Source organism: Emydura macquarii, unplaced genomic scaffold (genome assembly GCF_026122565.2).
Source record: "Emydura macquarii macquarii isolate MOO-44397 ecotype Brisbane River unplaced genomic scaffold, CSIRO-AGI_Emac_v2 contig_1253, whole genome shotgun sequence".
Taxonomy (NCBI): domain Eukaryota; kingdom Metazoa; phylum Chordata; order Testudines; family Chelidae; genus Emydura; species Emydura macquarii.
The window spans coordinates 95,782,158-95,798,677 of record NW_027131390.1 but is presented as its reverse complement, the minus strand read 5'-3'; the positions used below and the strand labels follow the sequence as shown (position 1 = coordinate 95,798,677).

Here is a 16,520-nt window from a genome sequence, read left to right as displayed (position 1 = left end):
CCCGCATCCTACTATGCATTATATATATATATATATATTTCTTAGAAAGGGCTGGCTTATATCTTACAGGCTCTGCTTTGTGTTGTGCTGAAAGAGAACTGTGGTGCCCTAGCAGGAGCCATTGTGTACAATAAAACTATGAGAGTCCTGTGGCACCTTAAAGACTAACACATTTATTTGTGCATAAGCTTTCATGGGCAGAAACCCACTTCGTCAGATGCATTGTGTACAATGGTGTTCCCTGGCACACAGGAAGAATGTGGTCTGCGCCAGGCCATAGGATGTATGGCCCCCTCTGTAGATTCCCTTCTGGGATGGCCAGCACCACATGCAGTGTATAGTTCTTGCACTTGGGTAGATGCAGGGCAGAGATAAGAGGACACAGAAGGATCCTTTTGCCCTTTCCCCCACAATATACACTGTGCACCTTGGGTAGAATTCTACAACCACCAAAGGGAGTTAGGTATCCAACTCCCACTAAAAGCCACAGGGAGTTTAGGCTCTTTTCAAAGTTTTCTCTCTTACCTATAAAGCAGAAGCCAACTACACAAGAAAGTATGAAATGGAAGGTGATACAGACCTCTGGGTACCTATACAAGTCAAGTCACTTCACTCGCCCAGGCATGCCCATGGAATCTTATATGGCTTGATTTTGCCAAGTTGTAAGCATCTGTAAGTCCCACTGAGCTCTTACAATTTATCCCAGTGGGGGGAAAAGCCATTTTTAAACATTAGCTACAGTATTTAATCATTCATTTAAAAAGCAATTCCATTGTCGTCAGCTTGACAGTATTTAAATGAAAAGATCCTGAAAAATCACTGCTTGTTTTCAAGAAGGAAATGCTTTCAAAGATTGGCATTTTTCATGTATAGAAAAATTTACAGTAATCATGTCCTGATGACAACCCTAAGAGAGGACTTCTATCTAACCGGAATGATCTAATTTATCTTTCATATAATAATACCCAGTGGCTATTTTGAACATTTCATTATCATGGAAATTAATGTTTTAAGAGAACCTTGTATGGTCCACTTAACTCTTCCTTTGATTGTCCACAGAATTTAATGAGATAATTTGCTTCCTTTGTATATATGTAGGAGTAATGAAAATAACACTTGATAAATTACATGCAGAAGCTTTAAGAGCAAATCCAGGCTAGTCAGTATAAAGACTTTCTAATTATTTCATATTTCTACATAAATGCACGGAATGCATTTTTCAGAGTCTGTTGCAATAACTCCCTCAAAACAATGCATCAGTTTTGGGATTTAATATGCTCATTACCCATAGTGCCAACTCCTGCTCTTATTGTAGTCAAAGGGAATTTTGCCTTTGGCTTCAATGGGAGCAAGATTTGTCCCTTAAAATGAAGTCATCAGTCAAGTATGAGGTCATAGCATATAGCCTTGGAAAGGAAATGGGCCACAATGTTTTGTGGCCTGAGCCCTAGAGAAAATTTAGAAGAATTGTAGTTGAGCAAAGTCTTTTGTCTTGGTCTCTCCCTACTTTCTTCAAAACATTTTGGGCCTCTCTCTCATTTATCTTAAGAATGTTTTACACAGCTGTAGTCATGGAAAAAGACCTTAATGAGGGTGCAAATATAACTGACTCACACTTTTAGGCCACTTTATACTGCCAAAGTGGTGGCAAAGTTGTCTTGGTCTAAATGAGAATCAGGCCCTAAACCTCCTTTACAATGAGCTCTCTAACCACAGTCTCGTCTCACAGTGGTGCTCATGACAATTATTGCTCCTCTTATGCCTGACCTTGCACTTCTTACTCACGCAAGTCTCCCATAGAGATTAGCATAGACTGACACCATTAACACAGGTTCTCTTGCTAGGCATCCTTACATCAAGAAGGAACCAAAAGAGCACAGGGCCAGATTTTTAAAAGTATTTAGGTGACTGAAGATGCAGATAGGCACCTACCAGGATTTTAAAAAGCACCCAGATGCCTTACTTCCATTGATTTATCATCTTTAGGCACCTAAATACATTTTAAAATCTGGCTCATTGCTACCTCTTATGTGCCAAACACTGTTTCTTTGATTTCAAGGGATGGAGGGGAATAAAGGAGGGCAGCATGTAAATTCCTTTTCTTTGATATTTACATTTGTACCTTCTATGGTAAAACCAAACATCCTAAGCCCATATTTGAAAATCATGATCACTTATGTGGATGACCAAATTCCACCCTCATGTTAGCATGCACTCATGCATCAGATGGCTGAGGCCAGAAAGGCATGCTGAATATGCAGGTGTCTCTCTAGCCACAAAGAAAATATGGAGGAAGAAGTAGATAAAAAAAGAAGACAAATGGAAACCTAAACCATCAGTTAAGAATGCATAGCCCTAGCTTTACAAAATGCTTCTTGATAAGCTCTTCTGTGACTCTAGTTTTCAAGCACCTCAGAAAGACAAATTAATTTATCCTCATAACACAACGTCCAAGGTAGGGAAGTATTATTGCCTTAGTTTTACAAATGGGAAACTGTGGCACAGAGCAACTAAATAATGTGCTCACGATCATCCAGAAAGACTTGGGCAAAACCAACACTAGAATCCCAGATCTCCTGAGACCTGGTCCAGTGCTTTAATGACAGCTCCATTTCCCCCCTTAGACAGGTATCCAAAAAACAGATATATCTTTGTAATATCATAGAGAAAATAAACAAATGAAAATAATTCAGAAAGAACTGGTTTTTTTAATGTTCACCTTAGTAGCAAAATTATATTCAGGAGAGCTGAATGTAGAATGATCCTTCCTCTACAACACAGAGTTACACAGCCAGCTTCATTTACTCAGGTTTCAGATACTAATGAGTCTTCTGCCTGTTATTAATTTACTGACAGCTCTAAAGTCATTCTGTGGTTTCTGTACAAAGGATGTAAAGAGTGCCTTGGTTCTCCAGATTGTCCTCTAGCAGACTCAATTGATTCAAGCTACCTCTTTCAGATCTGTGCCAAGTTATTAATCCAGGCTGAGATTTCTGCTTTCCACAGCAATGTAATTAGTCTCTTAATAATGATCAGTGTTACGTGGTGAAAGTACTCTTTAAAAAAGTCAGCGTTCAGACCTCCACAGATGCAAGATATCCTTAACTTACTTTGGGAGGCAGGTAATGCTGAGACGTACTATTTTGTTGAGAGTTGTGAGAATGTTGCCAGTATAATTGTAATTTATAGTATTGACACTCAAACTGCTTTATGTGAAAAATAGCTTTTGGTTACATGCACCAATGTTTCAGCACACATACCAAGAACCATCTAAAGGAAACCCTCCTGGTACTCACATTCTTATAAATCCCAAAGGGAATGTATTTATTTATATATTTGCAATTTTCTATCATTACTATTAACAGTGTTACAGTGTGCATACATTAACATATACACATGTGCATACATTAATCAGGAGAAGTTATTATTCAGCTGCATTAAAATTACAGAATAGCACATATGCTGGTTGTCCTTGCTGAATGTAATTGATCTTAACATTATAACTGACATATTTATGCTGTACGGATTAGTCCTTGAAGCTGTTATAACTTTCAACTTTTTTACTGCAACTGTAGGTACAGCATTTTGGACAACAGAAGAGAGAAGAAAGAATGACAAACAGTTGTTACCACTTTCTGTACTTCGAAAATTTTGAATTAGTAATTAAATATCATTATCATCTGATGACTTGCTTGGCAGCTATAAACTATAACAAAACTATAAACTGTAACTAAATCTGTCAATTAATAGTTTCATCTTACATACTGACAGAGGTTTAATGGTTCCTGCAAATGGAATTAACAATACCTAGCTCTGTGACATTTCCTGTTTCCCCATGCATTTTTCCCCTGTTGCTCTTACTATCAGTTAAAGCAGCAGGATTATATTTTCCTCAGTGGGAAATGCATCACCTGCTGTTAAAAGGAAAGCAATTATTGTGTTCTCACTAAATCTTGGGCCTATTTGTGTAGGTTTTACCACTTAAATATATAAACATCATGCTCTGTGCCAATATTAAGAGGTTAAACATGTTGGAACACCAACTGGGATACCAGTGGATGTCACCTTAGGTACCTATTAAGAGCAGGGAAAGATGCCAAACTTGAACGCCCTTCCAGTAACTATGACTAATCAATCAAAAGTAAATGTGAATGATGGGCTCTCAACTTCTGCCTATGTAACTTCATGCTCTATAGAATTAGATTCCCCCTCTTTTTCCTCCAATCAGATTATATTTTTTACTCTCGTTCAAGCATTTTTATTTTTTTACTTTTATGTGTTTTTTCTATAACTGTAAACCTGGCTGACAGAAGAATAGGTATTTTATTTGCATGTTGTCAGATATTATTTCTCAATGGAATCTACTATTGTCAAACACAATAACTCTTCTAATCAAAGTGGGACTTAAAAAAGCATGAAAGTTTACATTTGCTGGTTGTAGCAAGATCCCTGAGGCAGCAAGAAGCAATAAAAGAACCAAAGGCATATTTAAATGTGTGGATTAGTATGCCCACAAATGAAAAGCCATATGGATATGTGTATAAAGTAAGTCAGATTTCAGTACATACATTATGTCACAATGCACTTTAATAGCAGTATGTAAATAAAAGTAGTATTTGTACATAGTTATGCACACAAGAGGACATACATGAATACAGGGCAGGAAAAGAAAAAATGCTAAAATGACTGAATATGAGAAAGACAGCATCTAGGCTATCCATAAAAGGACATTTATATCATTAAACAGCATTCATCTTTGAAAGGCCTTTTGGAGATCAGGAGAAAAAATATCTACCCTGCTATAATATGACCTAAAAAAATACCCCTATTGACAGAAAAAAGGTACTCATCCCAATCAGAACTAAAAAGAATTTAAAGTTTAAAACAGTATAATCTATTACAAATGGTAACCTACAAATATACCTAGAAAGTTCGGCCTGAGACACTATAGGAAGTTGCAAATAAACACTCCCTTAAATAATACACCCCCAATCCCAACATAGCACCAGGGACAATACCTACAACAAAAATGTGACTGGATAGGTCATAAATGCTGCTCGTTTGTGATATATAAAGTAATGGTAAATATGGGAGTGCATTTATAGAAGACTATCTATCTGGAGGCATTTCTGAAGTATTTCCCTGTGGTATCTAGATACTGATGTTGGGTGGACCACAGAATTCTGCAAAATGTAGAATGTACACATTATATTGATATTTTCATGGTCTTCAGTAAATAAATTATTTAAAAATCAGCATCAGAGGGACATAGGAACTGCCATGCTGTATGAAACCAGTGGTCCATTAGTCCTATATTGTCTTTAACAGCAGCCAGAACCAACTGCTTCAGAGAAATGTACAAGAACTCTGAGATTGGATAACTATGGAATAATCTGCTCACAGAGAAGTTTTGTTTTGGTTTATGCCCTAAAGAATGAGGGTTTATATTTAGTCTTCAATTTTCTTTTATCCTACTTAATGTAATTGTGGCTGTACTTACTATCCATATAAATATCTAAATCCTACAAAGTTCTTGGCCTCAATGATATTTTGTAGCAATTAATTCAACAGGTTTATTATGTATCGTAAGAAAGTATTATAATATTTTCAGAATTATTTTCAACCCCATTCTTTATAGAGCCTAACTAGGACAAGTTGAAAAATGTCCATCAAAACTGTTTTTCAATGGATAATTGAGTTTTTGATGTTTTTTGACAAAAAGTCTAAATTTTCCACAAATTTTTTTCCCAACCAGCTCTAATCCTAATTTTTTCACTATTTTTTGACCATCACCACTATTTTTTGACCATCACTACACAAAAGGAAAGATTTTCATTATGCTCTCCACAATGATACCAATATCTTTTTTCTCAGAATTAGAGTTAATTCAGAATCCCAAAATGAATCAGCACTGTTTATTACTTATCATGAGAAAATATTTCTTAAACATTATTTTAATAATTTAACAACTTTTTGAGATACATTCTTGCATAAAGAGAAATTCTCCCTTGCAAAAGCAAGTATCTGTGCTGCAATAAATTTTATTTTCTGTAGAGTTATTAGGACAGAAAGCTGGAAAATTGCCATACGGAAGAGCAACCTCATATTTGCCTCTCTTCTGTTTCAGTGATCATTATCTAATTTCCTAAAAAACTACTGTTCAGAAGGCCAGAAACAGATCAGCAGAAACAGAGGTCTACATACCACAGATCATTTTTTTCACATGATCTGTTAGAGACAAGGGCTTTTAGCATTCTGCCAATTTCAAACCATTATGACATGCGTTGGTAGCTGTTCAAGACTGCAGTCTATGAAATAAAGCACTATTCTAGAGCTTGATCCATAAAATCTTTTTCTTTCTTAAACTATGACTTTGAAAATAAATATAACATATGGTCTTTGTTGAGATACACCAAAAGGTTCACTGATAATGCAAACATGCCCAGTGTGGGCACTTCTCTCTCCCTTTCCCCCCACCATTCATTTTGTTACAAGAGTAGCCAAAACCCACTGCAAATACATGGATTTTATTTATTGTATTTATTATTTTGCTTTTTATTAAAATGCTCTGAATAAGTTTTTCATCCAATATTCATTATTGCTTTACCTGCTCTGAAATGAGAATTCTAAGCACTTTGGTAAATGCAATGAAAAGTTTACTATTTTCACTATAATGCTTACAAATACCACTGTACCCTCTGCTTTGTAATCTCTTAGAGGCATACCTCAAAATGAATCACAACAGATACCAATATAATACCCACAACAACTGTGTATTGGGAGACTATAGAAAGGAATTATTGTATTTTGCTTCTTTTCCTAGCAATGGATGACAAATGGCATCAGGCCAGTAGCCCTTTCTGTACTGATACCATTAGTCTAACCTCTGGTGGCTGCTTTTCTCATATACTTGCTCCCAAATGAAGTGCAGAATTTCTACAGACATGTAATTTTGGCCTCTATTAATTTAAAATCAAAAGTGCAAATAAGAAGAATCCTATTATACTTGTCAATTGAACAGCTGATTACTTATGAATAACAATGCTTAGTACTTATATAGCTCTTCACATCTTTAAATTGCTTTATAAACCTCAGGCCACAATTAAGCCATTGATTTCTAAGCAGAATTCCCCTGTTGGAAACAAGGTCTGCTTTAAAAAAAAAAAAAAAAATCAGTGGTACAATATGGCTCATCAACTAATTAATCCTCATAAGTATTATTATCCCTATTTTATAGGTGAGAAAACTAAGACAGAGAGCAGTTAAGTGATCTGCCGAAGGTCCCAAAGAGAGTCAGTGTCAGAAGCAGGGCAAGAATCTGTGTGTTTCTGGCTCTCAGTCTAATATGTTAAAGTATAGCCCATGCCTCTCCCAAATGAAACCATCAAAATCAGGATTTACATGGGATGTACATCACCTGTTGCAGTTTTCTGAATTTCAACTCCATAGATTCAGATTCACCCCTTTGGACAGCGAGGTGGGCAGTTCGTACCCTCCCTGCTTTGTAGGGGTGGGAGTAGCTGGGCCATAGGTGGGAGTTACCACTGAAGAGGTATCACTACTGCCCTCCGCTCAGGATTCCACTGGAGCTCCTCCTAGACAGCGACTACATGAGACTCTGTATTGCAGGGTGCCCAACAGAGGCACTGAATTAGTACATCTTCCACCCCCTGACCTGGCCCCCTCTAAGAATGGCTCCACCTATTTTTGGGGGTTGCGCCAACCAAAGATCTCCAGTATGAAGGGCGCATGGGCAGCTTGGTCTGCTGCACCCTCTCTGTATACAGACTTACTGCTGCCAGGGATCTGCAGTGTGGCATTTGCTGGCTTATGCTAAGAGAACTCAGGGGTAAATTAAATCTATCACTGTAAAAATAGAAAAGGTTCCCTTCCTTAGGCTGCACAGCTCAGTCTCTTCTCTTCCTGTGCGATCCCTTTTCCTCTGCTTGTGCAGGACTTCTAGATTCAGCTAATTCAGACAATGGCCATGTGAGTAATGATGCCAAATTAACTCAACTGAGCATGCTCAGATAAATTCACCCACGTCAATTGAATGTGAAAGTCTGTAATCAGGGACATACCAGTGCAGGCTTTGATAAAGGAAAGAAGCACTAAAGTCCATATAATACTGTGATACAAAACAAATGTTACCAGCTGGATTCAGGCACCCAGCTGACAATCTGCATGTCTGGAGCGCATTTAGAGATGGATTAACTTTCGGATGATAAGACTGTGTTGTGTTAGTGCTAACGGATAGTATTTGTCACTCCTGAATCAGGCATCAGTTTTGGAAGAGAGAGGGAAAGTCCCTGACATAAAACCTATATGACTGCAGTACATTTTGCAGGAAGTGGAAAGCACGGAGTTTGTCGAATACAGTTAACAGCCTGCTAAACAGACCTTCTGTGAGAGGCAACTTGCTCCATTCCATGAGGAACAAAAATATATGGCAACTGTCAATCCTATATATTCTGAATGGCCTATGTTTGATATATTGGACTTGTATAAGAAAACTCAAAAATGAAGTACTATGAAAGTGGTCCCTTTCATATATGGCAGTCCCCAGAAATATGTAACATATATAACACACAGTCCTTTCCATAGGGAACTAAACATGTCTCATCCCAAAAGCACAGAGAGAGGCTTCAATGCCTTCCATGGCTACTGCTCCCCAAAAACTCTCTGAGCAGACCTAGTTGAGAATTTTTTGACAAAACATTTTTTTTTGGTCACAAAAATCTTCATTCATCAAAACAAATTTTTCACAGGAAAGCATTGATTTCAACTAGAAAATTTCTCAGGTCCTGGGAAGATTTCTGAGAGAGAGGGTGCCCTACTCCAGAATAGCCAGTAGCCTGGTGGTTAGGGCATTCACCTGGAAAATGAGACACCTAGGTTCAAGTTCTGCTCAGCCCAGTTCATAGCAGAGACTTGAACCTCAGTCTCCCATAACGCACGTGAGTGCCCTGACCACTACACTAGTGAGTGTGTCTCTCTTTATTTTTATGAAAAATTTTGAAAGGTCTCAGTTTTGTCCATGTGCAGAATGGGGCAAAAATTTGAAATTCATTTCTCACCTGGGTCTATCCCTGAGCTTGCTTAGTTACACAGTCATAAGGATCATACCCTATTTTGATGAAGCACAGTAGCAGGAGTACATCGTGGTAATATTTTGCTTCTCTACATTATATATGCAACCAATATTTTATCAGTCATGAAAATTATTGAAAATTCCTAAGTGTAGTAATTATAAGAAATATTTCTAGTTCAATAACAATAATGGCTCCTAGGGGTTGTGAAAAACAGGATAGAAATCTATTAAAAAAATAAATGGATGCTCAACTTCAAATTCATTGTTTAATGTTGTGTGTTATTCAAGACATGTTGCTAGACTGCATATGACATTGTCACAAGAGTATAATTTCTGTCATTTCCATTATGGATTTGGAAGAAGCTTTCAATGAAATAAGGAAAAATATAACCTTATGCTAGTAAGTGTAACTAAATCTCTTCAAAGATGTATTACTGCACATGGCTGCAGTTGAAGGACTTTATTTATCCTTTGGAGCCAATCAATCTGGCTAGAGTTTGAATTAAATGCAGATGCCATAGTGTCAGCATACCATGGTTTTCACCTACTGTGACAAGTATAGGGATAATCTGTTATTACTAACGGTTAAAAGGAAAATTGGAGGAGCAAACACAGAGATCCTTCCTTATACTGATATCCTTCAGAGCGTTTCTTCTTAGTGTGTTTGGAAGCTGGTTTGCTATGAAATCCATTGAAGAATACTGTGCAAAAATACAAAAGCAAAATGTTTCATAGGAAGTCTAGTATTTTCTGTAGATTTTCTTTCCATTGTATTCTACAAGTGTCCATAACATCATTTTACTGTGCAAACATCTGACACCAACCAAATGTCTTTTTCATACTAAGCCAGCAAAATTTGCCTATGTACCCAACTCTGTGCAGAGAATCCTTGCATTTGAATAAGTAAACATATTTTAATGCATTCACGAGGATTTCTATGTGCAATTGTGTATATCTGCTTGTGAAAAATGAGGGATTTTGTTTGAGCAAGTTGCAGGAAAAAAAACCATGGACTAATCATTTTCAGAATTGACTGGTGATTTTATCATCTCCATTTTTGGATGTGCAATGTGGCACACCTTAAATGGACGTGATTTTCAGATGATGGGTTCTCAGCACTTTATGAAAATCATAAAGAGGTCCCAAGTTGAGCATCCAAAATGACAAGTCACTTTTGAAAATCTTGGCCATGGTTACTGTCCTGAGGAAATCCCAACCTCAGGTCAGCCATGGAGCCAGAAAGGTAGTGGATGGAGGAGACAGGGAAGAAGTGGAGGGTTACAACTATATGGCATGTTCACAAATTTAGCCCTGGATCCTCAGAATGAATCCATGCAGATGGATCCTTGTGTGAAGTCCCACTGAAGTCAGTGGGGGTCTGCACAGATACAGAGGTCCACTCACGTGCATCCAATTGTAAGATAGGCACAAATTTAGAGGCCCCCTGGAAAATTTTCCAGAAGACAAATGTTTTCAAATAATTTTGGAGATGCTTCTGGTCTGCCTTTATTTTACATTGCTTTTACATTTTATGGCAACAAACATTAAATATATGAAAGAAGTAATGTGAGTTATTAAAGCCTAATAACCAAAAGTTGAGTGTAAACAAAATTCATTTTATCATGATGGTTTCTTGTACTATGTTAAATATGTTAAATAAAGACTTAGTATAAAACCCTAATGTTGTAAGCTAAACCATGTAGAAAAGTAATATCGCCATAATTAATAGTAAGAAATTAATGGTCTATGTTTTTCATTTTGTTGATAGATAATCTGGTCATTAACTTCCCGTACACTAAGTCGTTCCAACCATGGCTGAAATAGCAAGCATAGTAGCAACAGTTGCACTATCCATGTGGGCCATAAATATTTCAAAAATCTACTTTGCAAAGAGAAAACTCTTGATTAATGAAAAGTCATTTCAATTAAAAAAAAAAAATAACCACGCAATTCATCATTATTATGGTTTAAGTGAGTGTATTAGATCACTGATGACAGAAGGAAGGATAAAAGTGAATTAACAGACCATCTTTAATCTTCTTGACATGATTAGCATGTACCATCAATAGTGCAACATGCCAGTTGCATTATGACTAGTGGGAGAGTCCTCTAACATTACAGAAACGACAGATATTTTGGCTCCTGTGCATTTTTTAGGTTTTGTTTTAAAACTGATCTCATGAGTTTTTGAGTAATAAAATAATGACTATACTTCTCTCCTTGTAAGAAGGCCAGGGCTAGAATCAGTGTTCTGAAGCTAATGAAAAATGTCCATGACTTTTGACATTTTGGAATTTTTCTGCGTGACTGCATGGAGATGGATGGGCGGGTTGGTGTGATTACAAACAGTTGAACAAATTTCACTGTGAGCCTTGGGAGCATCATAGGAAAGTGATAAAGGGCAAAAACACTGAAAGCAGATCAGCCAAGTCTCAGGAGGAATTTTTAATTATTATCCAGGAGAGCTGGGTGCACCCTTCAGGCTTTGTTTCTCTGAGTAGCCCTTAATGCCCAGATGCCCCAAAACTTTCATTTATTTTCTATTTGTGGAGTAACCTGACAATCTGTCCAATCAGCCTGGTTACAGTGACTGTAGGGCACACAAAGAGACTAATAAACCTTAGTACAGTAGCTAGGAGAACCCCCTACGGTCCTTTAGCAACCTTTAGCAGCTATCACCTGTAACTCCTAAAACACAACTGCTAAGAACCCAGCAAAGTTCTCTCATTTCACCAAGTCTTATAGAGCATCTAGCCCCTTTCAGGCAATGTAGCAACTACATTACTAGGAATTATTCTCAGTTCCTGCTGCTTTATGGGGGAAGAGGTCAGAATGATTCTGATCCCCAAATTACTATATGGATTTCACAGTCATTGGCCCTTAGTTGCCTAGAGCCCCATGAAACTAAAGGACATGGATAGGCACCAAGTTCTGCCTCATGGGGCCACTTAGTTTCAGGACGGAAAGATTTGGGATCAGGCCAATTGACCCACCTCACAAGAAGTCACTAAGGAAAGTTTGGGAGGATCCTGGAGTGACAGGCCATTTTTGGCAAGGGATGGGAGAGGGGGTCTAGGTCTGAGCCAGCTGTATTGCACAAAATTCTGATCTGATTTTTCACAGGTAGCCAGGAATCTGAACCCACCCTAATTTCAGATGGGTTCAGGAACCTAGTCAAATACTTCACACAGTCTTATTCCTGATGAGTTATTCATATACGCAAAGTAATGGGGTGGATCATCACCAGGGATAAGACCCACAAAATTTCCCTATCCTAAAAACTGGACAGGAGTCATTCCCATGAGATAGGATGATAGAATTGTGTTATTTGTTTATTTATTTATTTTTTTACAATGAACCTAAACCAGCCCACAAGTGGGCATGTCTTTCTTTCCTTAGGCTACCACGGCTACACAGCTATGGTGGGAGAAAGAACTGGGGCCGGCAATGAGCAGAAGGCTCATTTAAATGAGCTGCCTACTCCACAGGCTAATTTTGATCATGGAGTGGAATTGTTTTGGATTTTTTCTTCCTTTGGTATAGGCTATCTTGTCTGTGAAAAGGTAGGCGTGATGAAACACTGGCCTGCATTGCTGGTTATGGTTCTGTGACTAAGAAACCTTCATATATTTCTGAGCTAGTAGAACCTTTTGTAAGACTTAATAAAAATCTTAAAACAGAAACAAAAAGAAGTCAATGGAGCGGTGTTTGCTAACTTCAAATCTTTCTCTTCCCTGAAGATCACCTAAAAATGTGCTCTTAGCTCCAGAAGCAAAGTCCATTATTACACCTCTACTGCCATCTTGAAAGAGTTTTCTGCCATTTGAATGGAGTGGTTCTTATTATCTGCCTAGGACATTGATAAGTTTGCACTTAACGGAAACAGCTTTCTGGTCACAATTGCCAAGTAATTGATTTTCCCTGTGACTGCTAGGCCACTGCTGTTCCTGTCTTATAGCATCATAATACAATGAGCTTGACTTTTGTTGGAATTTTCGCTTGGTGAATTTCCACTGGGATGGAGATAGGACTAACAGAAAACTCAGTTACTTTCCACCCTGTAGTCTTCTAATAGCTTCCACCGCTGCATACCAACCATGTCCCTACTCAGATGTATAAGACCTGTGGAATAGGCAGATAAAAAGTTGCTGTACCAGAAAAGAGCACTAAAGAGACTGTAATGAGCTTTAACCTTCATAATAGAATAGTAGAATCAAGAGCTGTATCGTGCCTGCATACTTGTTGTTCAATCATGCATGATGAATATTTATCACTCCGCCATCTTTTGAGGTACATATAAAATCCTAGGACAAACTTCTTTAGAGCCATGAGAGCCTGAAAAATCTCACAGGGTAAACAAAATAATATTTTTAAAAAGCTCCCTATAATTTGAGAACATGAAACCAATATCCAATGTAAATACACAATCAAAGTGCTCCTTCCCTTTTGATTTAGGTTCAAAACTTCTTTCCCTGCTGCTGTAAAGTATGGTAAAATAAAAAACTTTTTCAAAGACCAACCCACACTCACAGAAGCCCACAATCATTCCTTCCTCTCTGTCTCTCAAGCTTTAACTGAGCTCTGCTTTCCCGAAAGCCAAAGTGCATTGATAATGAGAGCGTGACAAATTGATCTTTTTCTTCAGCAAGTCCTTTGACTCCTGCACTTGGAACAGTTTGAATATGCAGGCAGCATAAGATTAAAGCCACTTTGATCCTAAGTTTAGATATCCAAGTTTGAATCTCTGTTGAACAGCTTTCTGGAGCTTTAGCATCTGCATGATTTTCATTTTTGAATAGAAAATTCATAATAAGCTAAATATATGTATTTATTTTCTTCAGCTACTTACAGAGATAAACATTAATTTAAAAGTATGATACTCCTTATGCCTCTCTCTCTTCCATTTATCTTACTATGAAAGATTTGCATAGTAATGCAGACTAGTAAATTCCCATTGTTTTTTAAATGTTACCTTTGTGATCATTATTTGTCTATGTCTTTTTCTATACATAGCATGTCATATCATCATAGTACAAAAGCATGTTCAAAGTCATTGTACTTGCTGGAGCTCTCACATTTCTTAAATTGTCATTTTCCTCTTTGACTGCTTAGTATGTCAATAATACAGAAACAGGCACCAAATCAGTTCCATTTAAAGTACTGTGGAATTAAGAATAAAAATAGAAACATTTATATAGTACTTTTAAAATATAACATTTACTAAACTAACAATTACCTATGGCTAGATTGTGCCATCATAAACATCACTCACTGAATTTAATGGGAGTTGAGTGAGGAGTAGTTTTCCCCCTACTTTCTAAGTGAAAACAGAATTCTAAGGCCAAACAAAGGATAAAATGATATTATTGTCACAAATGTCAACATTAAGCACATGCTTAAATCCATCTCTAATCAACAAACTACTTTAAGCCTGTGCTTAAGTACTTTGCTCAGCTGGGGTCTTTGAGTCAATAGTGCTATCTTTATTATCTTCCGCTTCAAAATATTATAGAATTGCCAAGATATGTATATGCATAAATTGGGTTGCATATGACTGCCCTGCAATAATATTTGTTTTTACTCAACCCATCTCCTGCCTTCCTTGCTCATCATGTTGTAAACTCTTCAGCACAGGGACAAATGTCTTCTGGGAAGTGTCTAGTGCAAGTTTGAGTGTTTGATAATACCACCACCATCACCAATACAAAATGAATAGAGGTCAATTGAGGGCAGTCTAATGTAGGCTTCTCAAAGATCACACTTGTTGTTGCAATAACCAAACGTATTTCATTGTGTGAGACCTGAGTTCAAGACACATGCATTGGATTCTTGTTCTTATGATTGATAGAAAGTGAAAGCAGAACAGGCAGGATGTGCTCTATCACCATACACAGAGATAGGAGTGTTGTGGATCAAAGAGCAAGCTGGCTGACTTTCAGAGTCCTGGATGACCCTCAAAGCCTCTCATTCTTCCTTCCTTTCCTGCCGGAAGTTAAATTACTGTTTGTAGACCACGGTGCTGCGGATTTGGTAAAGGGTCAGAACTTAAAATCAGAGCTCAGCACGAACTCTTCATAGCAAATGTGGGAAATGTGATATTGAGACAATCAATCAGATTCAGATCTCATTTATGCTGGTACATATCTGGAGCAATTCATCTAAAAAATCAATGAAGTTCATCCAGGTTGTGTAAATTCAATCAGCATCCAGCCCACAAGCACTATATGTTATTATATATCTGCTAGGAAAGAAAGCAAAATCCCACACCACACAAGAGGATGTTAAAGCATTACAGTGGGCCAAATTCTATCCTTAATTACACATTGCCCAATCCAATTAATTTAATTGTTTCTTCTCCCTCTCTTACCCGGGGGTCGCATATCAAAATTCTTGTAAAACTTTACAAGAAACAATGTCATAAAAAAATAAAACCATGAAAATGTCTTAAGAACATGCTATGTATTTGGCCAGACCTATACAATTCTTTTAGAAACATGAGAATAATTAATTAGTTTTATTATAACCAGTTTCTATATAATGCAGTCATAATATTTGAAAAATATAGTATTTCCTCTGTGGTTCACACAGTAGATGACATAATATTATCACAAACATAATGTATATGTATCCTTAAAATATAGAACCTTGATAAATAGTCAGTCATAAAAAGGTGTAGAGCACATTGACCTTTATTAGTATGACTTCTAAAATGGTTGATGAGGAAAAGATGAGCCTGAGAGCTTAAATTCATAACTTTGCTAAACACTAAAAATCATGGACTGAATAAAGACACTGGATTTATGGCCTATTAGAACAATCTATAACCCACTATCCTCTTGGCCCCCAGCTTTTCTCTTCCTCTCCCCTTCTCGCCCCGGCGATATATTAACTGGCAACTTCACCTTGAATGGTTCCTTGAAATATGTGTTTACTTATGCTAAACAATCTGTTCCACCTTGTATTTAGCTTTAACATTCTGAGTACATTTCCCAGACCTGAAGAAGGGCTTTGTATAAGCTTATCTCTCTCACCAACAGAAGTTGGTCCAATAAAAGATATTATTTCATCCACTTTGTCATACAAGGAAAATATAGACCTTTCATCTAAATAAAATCACAACTTTTTTGCTACTTAAATCTTTCCTGGCTCAGTTTTGTAATATTCAGTTAATTTACATGAATGATTATGAAGCTTGTCCTAAATGGTTGCCCACTGCCCTAAAGAAAATGTTTATGGCCTGAGCAGAATAATTATATTCTCCTATTAAGTAGCGCTCCTTCAGGGCTAGTTATTGTTGAGCGTAAATGTGCCACTTTATATGCAAATAAAGTGTACTGAGAGTTGAATAAAAAGATCAGCATGTACCTACTGACAAATCATCTTATTATGGTTCTATATTAACAGAGAGAACATCTTGTGGTATGAAATG

At 37.2% G+C, this 16,520-nt stretch overlaps 1 protein-coding gene across 1 annotated transcript in view; it reads right to left on the bottom strand.

The window, feature by feature from the left end:
- Positions 1-16,520, bottom strand: part of NCKAP5 (NCK associated protein 5) — a 567,200-nt gene that overhangs the window by 387,507 nt on the left and 163,173 nt on the right. The gene's annotated exons all lie outside the window — the stretch shown is intronic.